General features: G+C 35.2%; 1 long non-coding RNA gene across 1 annotated transcript; it reads left to right on the top strand.

Moving 5' to 3' along the window:
- The first annotated feature begins 11,135 nt into the window (after window positions 1–11,135).
- On the top strand, window positions 11,136–11,965 carry LOC145957076 (uncharacterized). The gene is made up of 2 exons (XR_014433497.1): window positions 11,136–11,508; window positions 11,720–11,965. It is a non-coding gene; the product is annotated as an uncharacterized LOC145957076 (long non-coding RNA).
- The last annotated feature ends 7,061 nt before the right edge of the window (window positions 11,966–19,026 follow it).

The following is a 19,026-nucleotide window of genomic DNA, read 5'->3' on the forward strand; positions in this document are numbered from 1 at the left end:
ATTCCATCCATCAACACACACATAGAAATGTAATGCGATGTGCACCTACATTTAAATGCATGGGTATCCAACCATCACCATCAAAATATACTGTTGATACCTAAGTCCCGAGTTAACCTTGGGCTATACCAACACAAAAGTGCTCCCACCGAAACACCAATAGGTTCCCACTAGAACCACAGAGATAGGTTCTCACCAAAATAACAAAATAGGTTCCCACCAAAACCACAGAATTATGCAAATATGACGCATGTCACAACCATGAAAATGCTTTTATATAACTTCATCACAATCATCATATCATTCATTGTTTATCAACATCTATATTCATCCACATCAATTGTCACCCATACAGATAATAATCATCATTCATAATATATATATATATATATATATATATATATATATACTCATTCATCATCATATAATCAATCATAAACATCATAAAAACATCATTTACAACATCATAAAAGAGTCTCCTGACAATCCACTCCAAGCTTGGAAATCCACGTTTGGCTTTAAGCCACAATAGAGAGCACCCACTCTTTCTCGCACCTGGCTTCCCCAAGTTATGTCCGGCTTTAAGCCAGAACAAAGAACACCAAAACCCTTATACGCCTAGCGTCATACCACATGCCCAACTTTAAATCACAACAGAGAGCATCACAATCCTTATACACCTAGCGTCACACTTCGCACTCAACTTTAAATTACAATAGAGAGCACCATAATCCTTATGGCCTGATGTGGACATTTTCCCACTTGGCACCAACACGTTTGGGTAGTTCCTTCATACAGATGAAGGCACACTCGGGGTCGAGCACATGAGCCTAGTGCTACGTGCGATCCAACACCGAAACACCTCAACATCAGACAAAAATCTCGAAGCAAACATCACCCAATCAATCATAAGAATTATAGTCACTCAGAACAAATTTTACATCTAGGAAATTCACCAATTTCGGCGTCTATAACTTCCACTTCTAAATTTCATTAAATTTCTTCCCTTAGGGTTCTAACCCCTTTCTACATAGCACTTAATTAATTACTCTCACAACGTCTGATCATCAAATAAATTACATATTCAAGATCTACTCAGTAAATCAAATCAAACGCACATAACATCTCATCAAATAGAAAACTTATGGGATTGGGGCCAATCCTTCTACCTTTCATGCATACACCTAATCCTTAGAAATGAGTGTTCTCACTCCCCCCTTACCTGGAGTGATGCAATATACGAGTCTTTTTGGAGCACCTGAACGTTAAGGAACGTTAAATGAAACAAATGAATAATAATATCCCCCTTTCTCCCTTTTCTTACAATATATAACTCATATTTCTCTAAACCCCCTCTTATCTTCATTATTTCTAATACTTCCCTGAATAATTAAATCTATTAAAATGAATAAAATAAAATTATTAATAACAAAATAAAATAAAATAATCATTATCTTCCTAATTAATAATTACTAATTATTAGAAAAATCTTAGGGTGTTACAACATTAGTTACTTAAAAATTGATGTAGGTTGAGACATAAATCTACATCGATTGTTTATGAAAATCGATGTAGATTCATGTACTGATCTATATCGGTTTTCATAGAGAACCAATGTAGATGTAAATATTTTATTTTGATTCAAAAATTGATGTAGATGTCTATACATTTTCTAAGTCACCCTATTTTACATCAATTTTAGAATTGATGTAGATACCTTCACATGATTGATCTAGATAATACTTCTTGTAGTAGTGACCTTTTGCCTTACCAAGGTTTTGTTTTGTCCAACTAACAAGTTGTGGTTGGATATAGTTAATATTAATCCAACAAAAAATGAAAAATAAAAAATAAAAATATTAAATATCTTTGTTCAATTGGCTTGTGCTATAAGTTGGAAACATGAGACTAACATCTCTACCTTAATATTCAAACTAAATAATCTTGACTAACAAGAATCTATATACCAAAGGTGATCACATATATGGGAGACACTAGGAATTTCATTTACGCCTTCGAGTAACTTTCACTAGTAATAAATAAAGGCTAGTAAGTGGATGAAAAGGGATAATTAAAAAAATTACCTTTCGTGGTTGATAAAATGGTTACAAAAATTGTCTCCAAAAGCTTTTTGTTTTAGTGGATTTTTACCAACATTTAATATAACAATGAGTAATTCTTTTACTAACGTTGGATACACCAACCTTTAATTAATTGTTGGTAAAATTTTAGTAACTGTTTAGAGCATTTTCTGTTGTGATTCTTATTAGTAATTTATTAAAGTTTTATTTTACATTAAATATGATCTACCTTACCACATCATTTTTAAGTAATTCACTCTACATTTTTACAAATTTTACATCAATGTTGGGATTTTATAAGCAGCCCACACTTTTATAATTTTTTTATATACACTTCATTTTTTTTGACAACTTAAAAAATTAAATTAATTATTATATATAAATATTAAGTTAAATAAACATAATAAATAATATTTTACCTAATAAACAATTTACATAATTAATTTAATGCATATATAAAATATTAAATAATAAAGCAATTACATTCATGATATAAGAATGATGGATAAGTAGTTTTCTATTGATGGGTGATGAAGAGTTGATGACGCATGTATATATTTTTTTTTATCTGTGAGAGTGATTTGTATTCTCTTTTGGTTATTAAAAAAATCAAGACTAAAAAATGTTATTTTTTTTAATTCATAAACTTAGTTAAGGATTGTTGTGATACCCTTACTACCCCGACACATATATCAGAAAATTATAATAATTTTCAGAAGGTTTAAATTTTCTAAGTTAGTAAAAGGGTTCACATAAAAATTCAACAATCACATTAATAGAGATATAAAACATAAAACACAATAGTTTTTACAAATTGTTTTCAAAATAATATTACAGTACCAAATTCACACGAATATTTCGCTCCTAAAATCCTTTGCCCCGATGTCACAATATCAGAGCATTTCCCAAAATAAAACTGTTGGCATCCTATATGCCACTTGCAGCCGGATCCTCTCCACCTAAAATATCCACAATTTATACGGTGAGAAAAGAAGATATCTATATGCAAAGTACATCCAAACACAACATATATAACTTCATCATAACTCATTATTTAAAATATTTGCAATATATAGATGTATATATAATTTATCAATCATTCATCATTTTCACATTTCAGTTCTCATTTCACATATATATGTCAATCTCATAATATCACATCAATATTTCATACCAATCATAAAATTATTTCCACATCCATAACCATAACTCATGCCGATCTCACCATTAATAATATCATTTCCATGTCCATCATTCACAATTAACACTATGCCAAGACCTCGCCACATCTGACACAAGTGATACGGGTTAATTGCCTCACTCAACCCACACCAGACCAGGGTCATGCCCTCCCTGTAGCATCACTTACCCAGGGGCCATGCCATCCCTAATCATTTGGTGTGAGGAAACACAATCACATTACAATCAATACAATCTCTTGCAATTAACCCTATGTCAGGGCTGCCATAAACGACATAAATGGTGGTGTTAACTGTCTTACTCATCCCACACCATGCTAGGGTCACGCCCTCCCTGTAGCACCACTTACCCAGGGGCCGTGCCGTCCCTAGTCATCGATGTGAGACACCACAATCACAATCAAAGTCACATTCATACATCCTTTCATCTTATAACTCAAATTCATATCACGTACGCAATTCCATATCACATAGATAACAGATAAGCTCAATATAATAGGGTTTACATACCCCTCAAGCAATTCACATCAATATCATTAATTCTTAACAAGTAATACAACAATAACTTTCATTAATATAATAATCAATAGAATAATTAATATAAACAGTAAAACCCCTAATTATTCCAAAATCTAGCTCACCGCATTTTCCTTACAATTCATTCTTCTTCACAGATCATCATTCCTACACTTAGGCATATTTATAAACCTCAACACAGATAATTTTAATAGAACCAATAATTCTCCAAATCAAATAATTGTAAAATCAATCATATTCCTAAGGAATTCTTCCTCTACCCAATTCCCTCATGTACTATACATATAAATAATCCCCTTTTCCCCCGTACCTGGTTAACTAGAAATTAGGCTAGAACCTCCTCTTCTTAGATAGGGACCAGAACTGTAAATAGACCAGAGCTTCCTCCTATGGATTCCTCTTGGTCTTCAAAGAGAAGAAGAGGAAATGAGAGAGAGTAGAAGAGAAGAGAGAATGAGAATTGAGGGATGGTTTGCAATGGAGAAGTGAAGGGCTATTTATAGCCTTCATAACACATTAAAATATAAGTAAAATGGGCTTAGTGGAGTAATATGAAATGAATTAGTGGAGTTGGTGGAGTTGGTAGAAGAATTAGTGGAGTTATTGGATGAGTTAGTGGTGCTGGTGGATGATTTAGTGGACACGTTCTTAAGCACGATGATTTAGACCTTCTAGATGGCCGAATTTGGTCAGGTGGTCTTCATGAAAGTTTTAGCCGTGGCTGTTATCTTTTCAGTCGTTTTGGAATCACCGAAAAAGGAGGTTTATAACTCCAGATATAACCGTTTTAGTGAATAGGAGTCAGGCTGCCAGCGTGAGTCAAAGCTGTTGCGGTGTTTAGAATATTTAACATGGTAGATGAAGGAATTTGAAAATGGTTTCTTCATAACAGTTATACTATTTTCTCTTAGCTTTCCATTGATACAAAGTTTGCATCATTTGGACAACCACAGACCGAGTTATGCCCCAAAAACCGAGGCTTGCCAGTCAGCCCTGCGAAAACGATTTTAACAAAAAGAAAGTTTTGCAACTATTTAATTAAGTCCATTAACACACCTATCTTTCTAAAACCTACAATTAATCATAAATGGAGTGTAAATTAGCTACAATTGAAATAAAAGATAATCCTCAAATTATGACCAAATACTATGTAATAATAATAATAATAATAGTAATTACCATTTTGAAAATTGGGATGTTACAATACTTCCCCCCTTTTAAGAAATTCGTCCTCGAATTTCCGCAACGAAGAGGTTTGACTATGACTTGTTCAAGATTCTTTCTAAACTTCCTAGGAAAACCCACAACAAGGTCTAGACACATTATCTCATTTCCAAATAGGAACATCTAAAGGCTACAAAAGTCCTAAAGGCTTCTGATGTTTTGTCTCAGACTTATACTATACTAAATATGAGTACACACCATCCTCTATTCCTCTCTACACTTAAGGCCACCAAAATATCTTTTTAAGATTTTGGTACATCTTAGTGATTTCTGGATGGATACTAAGAATACTCTTATGTCCTTCTTCTAGGATTGCTTTATTAAACTCTAGCACACTATGAATGTACAACCTATCCTTAAATCTTAAAATTCCATCCACTCCAAATTTAAACTCACTCTCCATACCTTAATTCAACTTCTCTACTTCTATTCTCATCTTAGACCATCACGCTTCTGCTGCGCCACTCTGATACATTTTAGTAACTCCTAAATAAATGTGAAGAGTTCTTATGTCCTTTCAAGTTTACTTAGCATTCAAATTTTCTCCTTAAAACAATATTGATTCTACTCAAAAATGATTATACGTACTACTACCAATCTTCTCTATTTGATTCCCTAAGAAAGGATCTGACTCCTAGGCTTCTCTAATCTTATCCATTAATTTACTAGTCACTTTAAATATAATCAATTCAATGCTCCTAAGGATAATCTCAAACACCAATCATAAGTCTTAAATTCTTCAATCAAATCCAACCCTTAAATCATCAAAAGTGATATATCAAAGATCAACATAATTAAGGCGTCTGTCACAATATTAAGATTATTTCTAAAGATTAACCACCTAAGCGTAAGTTCACTACATGTACATATCAGATCTCTAATTTCACCACTCCATTTACACCCAAGTTAAACTCTTATTCATCACTTTATCTTATAGCCTCATATCTTATCACCAAATGAATCAACTAATTATGCTTTTCCAATTTCTTTCAAGAATTCACTTGTTACTCAAGTCATACCTAGTTTCACACTACTAGGAGTAATCTAAAAAAATTCATTTCTCTAATCATAAAGGAAGATAAATATAAAGGTTTACTACTCAAAACATCGGTTGCCATAATGGCTTGGCCGAATAATCAATAAGATCAAAATCTTATTTCTCAACGAATTCTAACTATTTCTTTTTGTTAATAGATATTTAAAGCTATTATGATCGCTAAATACCTCAAGCTTAGAATCATATACGTAGTGTTTTCAAATCTTAGTATTCATATTAAAACTGCTAACTCAAAGTTATGGGTAAAGTAATTCCTCTCATGAATTTTCAGTTGCCTAGAATCATAAGCTTCTACCTTTCTTCTTGCCACAACACTCTTCCTGATCCTATCTTTAGAAGCATAACTATATACCACAAAAGTCTTTGTTAACATCTAGTAGTATTAACACTAGCCAATTCTTCCTTAATAGTTTGAAAACTACCTTCTCCTTTGTTATGCACACAAAGGCAACTTTTTCTTAGTCAATCCAGTCAAAGGTAATACTAAGCGACCTAGAGAAGTAAGCGATAAAATGTTTTAGGTACTTAAAATAAACATAGGTCCAGAAATTCCTAATATGGGTTAGCCTTTCAAACTACTGTTGAATTCATGGGTAGGCAAACGACAACTTAGTGAACTGAAACGTCTTAGTAGCTAGAGGAAAAGAAAGCAAAAGCGATTCCTGTAGTAGAGGCGAGTGAAATGAGAGTAGCCTAAACCTCTAACTGCTACCTTAGACATTTACTTAATAAATCTCCTATAAATTATCCTAAGAAAACTCTTAATTTTACTAATTGAATTAGGTATCTCTCACTTAAGAACAACTTCTACCTTAGATAGCTCTATGTTATACCTTCGCAAGAAATTACATAGCCTAGAACACTCACCTCATACAATCAAAATCATAATCTAGCTAAGTTTATCTTAGATATATCTTCACACTTAACTCTAATATGATGGTATCACATCCTAAGGTCAAAACCTCTCATTAACACACAAATATCCACTAATTGATCCATAAGGTCACATACTTGCATATCAATTCATATTAGAATACCTCTTTCACATATATCATCCCTAAATATGTATGAATTTATCACCATGAACCAATCATATCATTTGAATCAACCTTTCAGTGACCAGACCTTAAAACATCATCAAATCCATTTTTATCCTTGTTATGCCTAAAATCTCAAAAATATCATGATAGCATATATCTACCTGACACACAGAGTTACACTCATCCAAATGATCTCAAACCTATCTCAAACGAAAGGTAAATGAATAAGCTACAATTCTTATGAAGGCATAAGATTTCAAAAAGATCACCTTCCTAACTAAAAATTCAGAAATCATTTCAAGTATATTCAGCTCTTATAACTAAACTTCTGATCACCAAAGTAGTCATAACTAAGGTTCTAGACCTCTGTTTTATCTTATTCTAGTTCCATTGGAAAAATAATATCCCAAGCCACAATTCTCATGAAGACCACAAAATCTAAGTCTGTCATATGATACTCATACTAGCACAACAGAATTTCAACGAAAATAATCCCCATATCATAAAGTAGTAGTGTACTAACATTTCACAAAATACCTCAACCATTTCAAATTCACTCCTTCCCACCTTAACTCATATTCAAGTTTTTCATTACAAATCCTAGACCAAAACAGCTCACAAAGGACTTAGAGAATAAAATTCACATACTACCTCAACCATAAAAGTTAACATGCAAGCACCAACACTCAAGGAACGTACCAATCTCTCATCAAAATATCAAAACTCCAATTCTCAAATACAACCTCCTTGGATTCAACCACTACTACTATAGATTCCTAACTTCCATTAACCGTAAACTATTGAAAAATCATCCAAATCTAAGGTCTCAATAATTTCTAGTTGATTATCAAGGCTTTGTCCGTACTATTGGTACATAAGCTCACCATACGAGTGATACTACTCAATCACTACTTCTTACGTAAGCAAAAAGTATCAAACAAAAAAGCAATTATGAAAAGATCAATCAAAAATAGCATCATCAATTTATATCATGTCTATCAGACAAATCCTGAGAATACAATACATACAAATAAATAAATAAATAAGAACATAATTAATCATCACATTAGCACATCAATCATCTCATCACATTATTAATCTACCAAACAAGCATAGTAGACTCATAACTCACGGCCGATTGGATCGGCCTGCTCTGATACCACTAAATGTGACACCCTTACTACCCCGACACATATATCAGAAAATTATAATAATTTTCAGAAGGTTTAAATTTTCTAAGTTAGTAAAAGGGTTCACATAAAAATTCAACAATCACATTAATAGAGATATAAAACATAAAACACAATAGTTTTTACAAATTGTTTTCAAAATAATATTACAGTACCAAATTCACACGAATATTTCGCTCCTAAAATCCTTTGCCCCGATGTCACAATATCAGAGCATTTCCCAAAATAAAACTGTTGGCATCCTATATGCCACTTGCAGCCGAATCCTCTCCACCTAAAATATCCACAATTTATACGGTGAGAAAAGAAGATATCTATATGCAAAGTACATCCAAACACAACATATATAACTTCATCATAACTCATTATTTAAAATATTTGCAATATATAGATGTATATATAATTTATCAATCATTCATCATTTTCACATTTCAGTTCTCATTTCACATATATATGTCAATCTCATAATATCACATCAATATTTCATACCAATCATAAAATTATTTCCACATCCATAACCATAACTCATGCCGATCTCACCATTAATAATATCATTTCCATGTCCATCATTCACAATTAACACTATGCCAAGACCTCGCCACATCTGACACAAGTGATACGGGTTAATTGCCTCACTCAACCCACACCAGACCAGGGTCATGCCCTCCCTGTAGCATCACTTACCCAGGGGCCATGTCATCCCTAATCATTTGGTGTGAGGAAACACAATCACATTACAATCAATACAATCTCTTGCAATTAACCCTATGCCAGGGCTGCCATAAACGACATAAATGGTGGTGTTAACTGTCTTACTCATCCCACACCATGCTAGGGTCACGCCCTCCCTGTAGCACCACTTACCCAGGGGCCGTGCCGTCCCTAGTCATCGATGTGAGACACCACAATCACAATCAAAGTCACATTCATACATCCTTTCATCTTATAACTCAAATTCATATCACGTACGCAATTCCATATCACATAGATAACAGATAAGCTCAATATAATAGGGTTTACATACCCCTCAAGCAATTCACATCAATATCATTAATTCTTAACAAGTAATACAACAATAACTTTCATTAATATAATAATCAATAGAATAATTAATATAAACAGTAAAACCCCTAATTATTCCAAAATCTAGCTCACCGCATTTTCCTTACAATTCATTCTTCTTCACAGATCATCATTCCTACACTTAGGCATATTTATAAACCTCAACACAGATAATTTTAATAGAACCAATAATTCTCCAAATCAAATAATTGTAAAATCAATCATATTCCTAAGGAATTCTTCCTCTACCCAATTCCCTCATGTACTATACATATAAATAATCCCCTTTTCCCCCGTACCTGGTTAACTAGAAATTAGGCTAGAACCTCCTCTTCTTAGATAGGGACCAGAACTGTAAATAGACCAGAGCTTCCTCCTATGGATTCCTCTTGGTCTTCAAAGAGAAGAAGAGGAAATGAGAGAGAGTAGAAGAGAAGAGAGAATGAGAATTGATGCAATGGAGAAGTGAAGGGCTATTTATAGCCTTCATAACACATTAAAATATAAGTAAAATGGGCTTAGTGGAGTAATATGAAATGAATTAGTGGAGTTGGTGGAGTTGGTAGAAGAATTAGTGGAGTTATTGGATGAGTTAGTGGTGCTGGTGGATGATTTAGTGGACACGTTCTTAAGCACGATGATTTAGACCTTCTAGATGGCAGAATTTGGTCAGGTGGTCTTCATGAAAGTTTTAGCCGTGGCTGTTATCTTTTCAGTCGTTTTGGAATCACCGAAAAAGGAGGTTTATAACTCCAGATATGACCGTTTTAGTGAATAGGAGTCAGGCTGCCAGCGAGAGTCAAAGCTGTTGCGGTGTTTAGAATATTTAACATGGTAGATGAAGGAATTTGAAAATGGTTTCTTCATAACAGTTATACTATTTTCTCTTAGCTTTCCATTGATACAAAGGTTGCATCATTTGGACAACCACAGACCGAGTTATGCCCCAAAAACCGAGGCTTGCCAGTCAGCCCTGCGAAAACAATTTTAACAAAAAGAAAGTTTTTCAACTATTTAATTAAGTCCATTAACACACCTATCTTTCTAAAACCTACAATTAATCATAAATGGAATGTAAATTAGCTACAATTGAAATAAAAGATAATCCTCAAATTATGACCAAATACTATGTAATAATAATAATAATAATAGTAATTACCATTTTGAAAATTGGGATGTTACAATTGTTGCTTATTTTTAAACAATTATTCATGTTGTTATTAAAATCCAATAAAAATTACTGATAAGTATCATTACTTTTTAATAAAATATATCACAATCACTTTTATTTGGATATGCATAACTAAAGGACATATTAATAACTACCAAAAGTGTTTTTGTAGTGATTGTGAAATTTGTATAATTTACTTGACATCGTAAATGTTATGTTCATTGTTCACGTTCATTGTACACGATCACAAATAAAAGAATCATTTTATTTTGATATACACCCAAAAAACATTTGTTAGTGGTTTATAAATAAAAATTATTAAATACATTAATATAATTTTGATTATGATTATTATTACTATTATTATATATTAATAATGTATTTATATCGAGTTAATATCACTCGGTCAATTCAATTCTAGAAAAGTAATGACACGATTTTAATTGAAATATTTTATTAATATATGATAACATTAACAAATATTTTTAAAACATTTATTGACTATTTAAAAAAATAAAACGTGTTAAGAAAACATTGAAACATTGAAATATTAAAATATTCAATGTATTATATGTTGTATTTTAAGAAATAACTTTATTTGTTAAATATTTGTTATTGATTTTAAAATATTGTTGGATATTTCAAAAAAAATTAAGAAAAATGTTAAGTGGTTAACAATATTCAGTATATTAAATCTTGGTCAAAAATAAAAAAATTAAGAAAAAATGTTAAAAGTATTCAGTATATTAAATGTCATATTTTAAGAATTAATTAATTTTATTTAATTTTAAGAGGTATATATATCCTTAGAACAATTGGTGAACATTCAAAATATTCCCATATCAATATTCTCACAAGGACAGGAGGTGAAAACTGCAAATTGGCTTCCCGCACCAATCAAATTTTCCTTTTGGGACTATTATGCATCGCTTTGCTTTTGGATTCAGGTAAATAATAATAATAATAATAATTAAGTTGCATGTCTATTTTTGATTGGGTAAATATGGTTTTGAATCGTTAAATATGATTAAATAAGTAGTTTTTCTCTAATAAATTTTAACATTCTTTTTTATTAATGTATATATGAAGAATGATTTGTGCAAAAAAGAAACCAATATATGTATTTATTTATTTATTTTATCTGGGTTGAATATGCAGGAGAAGGAGAAGAACAAATCTGCCAAAAAGGATCAGACGAATGCGCACATGTCTCACCGTGGGCTTGTAGTGAGAGTTGTCGTAGAAAAGGCTTTGGGAAAGGAGGCTCATGCGAGATAGTTCATTCTGGGGATGTCGAGTGTTGTTGTTTCAAATGAGCACTTGTATATGCTAAGCATGTATGGAATTCAAATAAAACTTTTACAAACTACAACTTACCTTAATTTGAAACTGAGTTAGCAAGAACTCCTGTTAAAAGTCCCATACTGGATTGGTTAAAAGTTTAGGTGTTGACCAATGTTATAACTTTTAACCACTTATAATGTTTACAACTTTGGTAATGAAATAACTGACACAGGTTAAAAATTAAGTTGTTTAGGGTTATTAGAGTTGAGATCAAAGTTAACTATGAATATGGAAGACATATAAGGGTTTTTTGAAGATAGGAAATTCATAATCATTTTCACAAAACATAGGCGATGGTTGGTACACTATTTGCTTTTACTTTCTCAAGAATTTGAAGTTGAGAATGTTACCTTCTCACGTTTGACTTATCATCTAAAAAATAACATTCATGGGAAACGTGATTTTTCGAAAATGTGTTTTATACATGTTTTCCATCAAATTGTTCTTATGGGATAGGTGGTAATCTAACATTCTTGAATTAAAAAGAATGTTTTACTATAGTAAATATGTTACCTTAATTTTCCTAGTTAATGTAGTCAAAATCTTTGGTTCCCAAAAATATTTATAACCAACCAAACGAATTTAATCATTCCACTAGTGCAGAATGATGCTTTTACGTCACCTAAATGACGTCGGAACCAGGAACCACCGACGTTATAAAAACGCGGTGGCAGAATGGTAAATAATAGGAACTAATTTACGTCGGACAAAGGGGAGTCCGACGTAAATTAGCCCATTAATGTCGGAGCTATCACTATCTGACGTAAATATGTCCCTATATTCATGCAGCTTTCATTTTTCATTCCCGCGCTCCCTGTTTACGAAAACTATCCCTTTTCTCTGATTCTCTAAGTCTCCCAGCGAGTTTGTTGCTACATTGGACGTTTATAACTCTCTAAGTGTCTGCACATTACACGTTTGAGGTTAGTTTCTTATCAACGCAAATTTTTCTTTTATTTTCTGCTATTTCTTCATCTGGAACGGGCCGTTCTGCTTGCAGAACGGGCCATTTTGCAAGCAACTGGTTGCAGAACGGGCCGTTCTGGTTTTAGAACGGCCCATTCTGCTTAAATTTTTTGCAGTGTAAATTGTTGATCTGGAACGACCCGTTCTAATTTCAGTACGGGCCATTCCAGATGCATTAAAGATGGACTTTTTTAGGCATTGACGTTTAGGGTTCCATCGTATTAGTAGAAATATTTGTGGATTTTATCCGAAATTAGTATCGATTTTTTAGGGTTGTAGTTTAGGTTAGAAAAATTATGAATAACTAAGTGAATAGTTAATTTGTGTTAATATATAGATAATGAATCGAAGTTGGATGAATGCAAGTCGCATTAGTCAAGAGTACAGAAATGGAGTTGAAGAGTTCTTGGAATTTGCAAGACAAAATGGGAAACCCATCAAAGGGGCATATTATTGTCCATGTGTTCGTTGTTTGAATCAGATACGTCAAGAAGTTGGAGAAATACGTGATCACCTGTTTATATATGGTATTGTGAAGAGTTATACAGTATGGACATGGCACAGAGAAATATTAGACATTCCAACAGTGTCAACAACTGAAAATTTTGAAGGGATGGACGATAACTTAGAAGAGATGATACGTGATGTTGGTGAAGAAAATTTTTAAAGAGCACATGTGTATGATACTTTAGAGTCTGATTTTGAGCAACCATTGTACCCAGGATGCAGTATGTTTACAAGATTATCAGCAACTTTAAGATTGTTTAGTTTAAAAGCAAGAAATAGCTGGACTGATAAAAGCTTCACAGAATTGTTGGAGTTATTGAAGGAGATGCTTCCAGAAGATAACACATTACCTAATCGCAACTATGAGGCAAAAAAGATACTATGTCCAATGGGTTTGGAGTATAAGAAGATACATGCGTGCCCTAATGATTGCATATTGTATAGAAATGATTTTGCTACACTGAAAATGTGTCCCACATGTGGATTGTCGCGGTTCAAAAAGAAAACTAATGGAAGTAGTGGTGAGGAAGAAATAGAGGGTCCCCCTGCTAAGGTCTTATGGTATTTTCCAATAATACCTAGGTTTAAAAGATTGTTTGCCATTAGAGAGGATGCAAAAAACCTCACATGGCATGAAAATGGTAGAAAATGTGACAATTTTCTTCGACATCTAGCTAATTCTCCGCAATGGAAGAGGATTGATGAAACATTTCCATAATTTGGTGCAGAGTCAAGAAACTTGAGAATTGGTCTAGCTACAGCTGGCATGAATCCTTATGGGAACTTAAGTAGTAAACACAATTCATGGCCAGTTTTGTTGGTCATTTACAATTTGCCTCCTTGGCTATGCATGAAGAGAAAATATATTATGTTGTCTATGATGATATCAGGTCCCCGACAACCAGGAAATGACATAGATGTGTATCTTAGTCCATTGATTGATGACTTGAAAATGTTGTGGGACACAGGAGTGGATGTCTTTGATGCATATCGTGAAGAAAAATTTACCATGCATGCAATGTTATTTTGCACAATAAATGATTTTCCAGCATATGGTAACTTGAGTGGGTATAGTGTGAAGGGTCATTATGCATGTCCTATATGTGAAGAAAACACAAGTTATACCCAATTGAAACATGGGCAAAAGACTGCGTACACTAGGCATCGTAAGTTTCTTGTTCGTAGTCATCCATACCGTAGATTGAAAAAAGCATTCAATGGATGTCAGGAGGATGAAATTGCCTCGACACCGCGCAATGGTGAAGAAGTATATCAACGGGTGAAGAACATTAACATTGTGTTTGGAAAGACGCAAAAGAAGTCAACTGAGAGAAATATCTGGAAGAAACGATCAATATTCTTTAATCTTCCTTACTGGTGCAAGCTAGATGTTAGACACTGCATAGATGTGATGCATGTGGAGAAAAATGTTTGTGATAGTGTAATTGGGACATTGCTAAACATCAAAGGAAAGACTAAAGATGGAGTGAAAGCACGACAAGATTTGGTGGACATGGGTATATGTTCTGAGTTGCATCCTCAGTCTATTGGAAGACACACTTACTTGCCTCCAGCTTGTCATACTCTATCAAAGAAAGAAAAAAAAAAGCTTTTGTGAGTGCTTTAAGCAGTGTGAAAGTTCCACAAGGGTACTCCTCAAATGTTAAGAGTTTGGTATCTATGCAAGATTTGAAGTTGATTGGTTTAAAGTCTCACGATTGTCATGTGTTAATGCAACAACTTTTGCCTGTGGCTATTCGTAACATTTTACCATCTTCTGTTAGAGTTGCTATTACTCGATTGTGTTTATTCTTCAATGCCATTTGCAACAAAGTAATTGACCCTGTAAAGTTAGATGAGTTAGAAAATGAAGCAATCACAATCTTGTGTCAATTGGAAATGTATTTTCCACCTTCATATTTTGATATCATGGTGCATTTGATAGTTCATTTGGTTAGAGAGATTCGATTGTGTGGCTGTCGCCACCCGCCGAAACGGACCTTGGCATTCGCGACGATGGTCATGACTCGTTTTAATTTTTAAAAGTGGTGGATTATTAGAACGACTTATTCTCAAACTGAGACCTTGTTGAACTAACAATTTTATTAAATGATTCACCAATCCATGTTAATCCCAAGCGGGACCCTCCATGGATTAGTGGTTTTCGCAAAAAGGAGGGTTCTTGGAGTCGCCACCAATGTTTTACTCAAAACATTGGAAAAAGATTTAAGGCAATTGATTTTTATAAATCAACCTCGGCCATTACAACCAGAGTTGGGAAAGGAGTCGGTTACGCGTGAGGAAGGTGTTAGCACCCCACAGCGCCCCTTTCGGGTTCCCTATGACAGATTATTTCATAAATAACAGTGTGAAATTACTAAACTACCCCTATTTATTATAAGCGATTATAACTTAAATATCTACATGATGACAATTTTAAATATGCAGCAATCAGAAAGCAGTAAAAGAAGGGATTTTAGAAAAGAAACCTTTGAAGCGTGCTTTTATATATCAATGAAGTCTAGGAGGCTTTTTGGCGCTCCTTCTCTCTACAAGCTCGCTCGCTCCTTCCTAAAAAATAATTTTTGACTATGGAAATCCAAAAGATTTCCCTTCGACTAGGTTCGAGACTCAAGCAAATGGCTCGTGACTCAAGAACTTCGTCGGATCGACTCTCAGAGCGATTTCTAGGGCAGAACACTACTCAAACACCCCAGAACACTCAAGGAGAGAGTCAAAACTGTGTCCAAAAGTGTGTAATTGTCCGTAATTGTCTCAAATAACGTCCAAATGACGTCCTATTTATAGGAATGAGGCGCAGTACGGCCTCTGGGGTCAATACGGCCCGTATTGAGTTTTTGTACTTCAATACGGCCGTATTGAAGTTCAGAAACTTCAATACGGCCGTATTGGTTTCAGTACGGCCGTATTGTAGTTCAAAATGTGCAGTACGGCCGTACTGAACTCCAAGGAGGCCGTATTGAGCTCCAATCCTTCCACTTCCTTATTTTTAGCTACTCTAAGACCTCTAAACCTACAGATAGTCATCCTATGGTCTTCTAGGAGTCCTTCTGGATGACTTTCCTTCGAACTTTGAGAGTCTTCGAGTCTTATTTCCGACCCGGACAATTTTAGGGGTCTACAGCTGCCCCCCCTTTACTTAGTCAAACGGCCTTTTGGTGTATCGATTGACAAGTAAAGGAGTTGACCCAATCGTCCGGGGAATAAGCCATCCTTCCGACTTGTAGTGTCTTCCGGTGGAAAATTGTTGAGTAGCCTCTCCAGGTTGAGTACTACCTCTCCAGGCTCAACTTCGCTCGACGCCCGAGCCGGAAGTTGAACACCAACGTGTTTCTGACGACGCTGATGGTTGAGTACCGCCTCTCCAGGCTGAGTATTAGTCGTCGCCTCCCCAGGCTCGTTGCATACCTCGGTGCTCTTGACATCTGGGTAGCTGAGTACCGCCTCTCCAGGCTTGTGCATACCTCGGTGCTCTTGACATCTGGGTAGCTGAGTACCGCCTCTCCAGGCTTGTGCATACCTCGGTGCTCTTGACATCTGGGTAGCTGAGTACCGCCTCTCCAGGCTCGTGCATACCTCGGTGCTCTTGACATCTGGGTAGCTGAGTACCGCCTCTCCAGGCTCGTGCATACCTCGGTGCTCTTGACATCTGGGTAGCTGAGTACCGCCTCTCCAGGCTTGTGCATACCTCGGTGCTCTTGACATCTGGGTAGCTGAGTACCGCCTCTCCAGGCTTGTGCATACCTCGGTGCTCTTGACATCTGGGTAGCTGAGTATCGCCTCTCCAGGCTTGTGCATACCTCGGTGCTCTTGACAACTGGGTAGCTGAGTACTGCCTCTCCAGGCTTTTACGATGATTTTGTCTCCACAGTCCACGATGCTGCTTCGACGGTTGTTTTTGATTTTGATGCCACTGAGGGCTGGATAACGCAGGGATCCGTCTAGGGGATGTGCAGTTACTCATAGGTTCTTGTGTCCCAACTTTCCCTTGCGTAGTTGGTGCCCAATGGGGAATTTCTGATTCCTTGGGGTGCAGACACAAAGATGCTCTTTCTGAGATGAGCGGTGCCTTATGATTGGCTGACGTCTTTTCGACGTTGGTGGAGTATCCCAGTTATCCTTATTCGGGTGACTCTTTTTGGTTTTTCTGATTTTGTTGCCTCTGTGTAGGCTGTTATCCGCTGGGGGATTTTGTCGTTGATTTTGATTAGCCTCTTCTATTAGGCGTATCAGCTTGACGTTCAATGATTGGCTGAAAGCCAGATTCCACTTGGGGAATGATTATTGATCTTTTGGATTTTTGCTTTTTGTAGGGATGCCTCTGAGTAGGCGACTGGGGGTTTAAGAATCTTATGTATCCCAGAGTATTATTTAGAAAGCCTCTTCAGGCTTAGCTTCACTCTTTGTTTGAGTTGGAAAGCTATCTTCCACTGAGGAAGTATGGGTCCTTTCGACTTGGATATTCTGTTTAGATGATCAAGCCTCCCTTGGGGAATCTTGCTGATCTTGGTCTAATAGCTCTCACTGGGGATTTTGGCCCGTGAGTGGAAGCTGAGATATCTCTAGAGAGTATTTTTTCGGCAAGCCTCTCCAGGCTCAATTATTCTGATGAGGGAGTATTATTTCGGCAAGCCTCTCCAGGCTCAGTTATCCTGAGAGAGTATTTTTTCGGCAAGCCTCTCCAGGCTCAATTATTCTGTGGGAGTATTATTTCGGCAAGCCTCTCCAGGCTCAGTTATGATGAGAGAGTATTATTTCGACAAGCCTCTCCAGGCTCAGTTATTCTGAGGGAGTATTATTTCGGCAAGCCTCTCCAGGCTCAATTATTCTGTACGATGCGATTGATTTCCTAAATCTTTTGCCTTTTTTGTCGTTTTTTTGGCTTTTTCTGTATTTTTGCCTTTTTTTTTGTCGTCTTTTGGCTTTTTCTGTTGACTGCTGTCATATTTTTCTATTTTATGTGATTGCCTCATGATAAGGTCTTTGAATGTGCAACTAATGTGTGTGATGCACGAAATGCAAGTTTTATTATTTTGTTAATATTTTCAGAAAAATGAATGGCTCTCCCTATCCTCCTCTTCTTGGAGGAACTTCTGTCATTGATGCGAGGGAATATCTTTGTGAGCCTTTTACGCAGGAGATCACGGATTTTATAGGAACCCCACCAACTTTCTTTATTGACCGATTATTAAAGGAATTTCATACAATTTTTTTTAGAAACACCAATTTAGAGGCATAATCACATGGTCAAGAGAGAAAAGAAATGAATAGATATTTTATTGATATTCACAAGTGTTTTTACAGAAAGATATACAGAAGGAATTTCTGAAGAATGGCTAGCCAGGGTAGGCTATATACATTAGGCTTAACAATTTATATCTGTAATTATTGCTCTTACGTTCCCCTAATTGCTTCGGGTGAGATGCCTGAGCTAGGAGTGTAGATGCTGCAAGACGCTTGCTTCTAGAAGATAATCACTTGAACCGCCTTTCGGTTTTCAAATCAAGTGATCGTTGCTTGCTTTGTTTTTATGTCTTATTCTTTTGCCCCTAATTTTTGCCTAGGACGTATCCTAGCGGGGATAAATTCGCCTTTATTTTGCCTAGTACCCTTGTACTGGCGGGCTT

This window comes from Cajanus cajan, chromosome 4, assembly GCF_000230855.2.
Source record: "Cajanus cajan strain Asha chromosome 4, NIPB_CcT2T_4, whole genome shotgun sequence".
Lineage (NCBI taxonomy): Eukaryota > Viridiplantae > Streptophyta > Magnoliopsida > Fabales > Fabaceae > Cajanus > Cajanus cajan.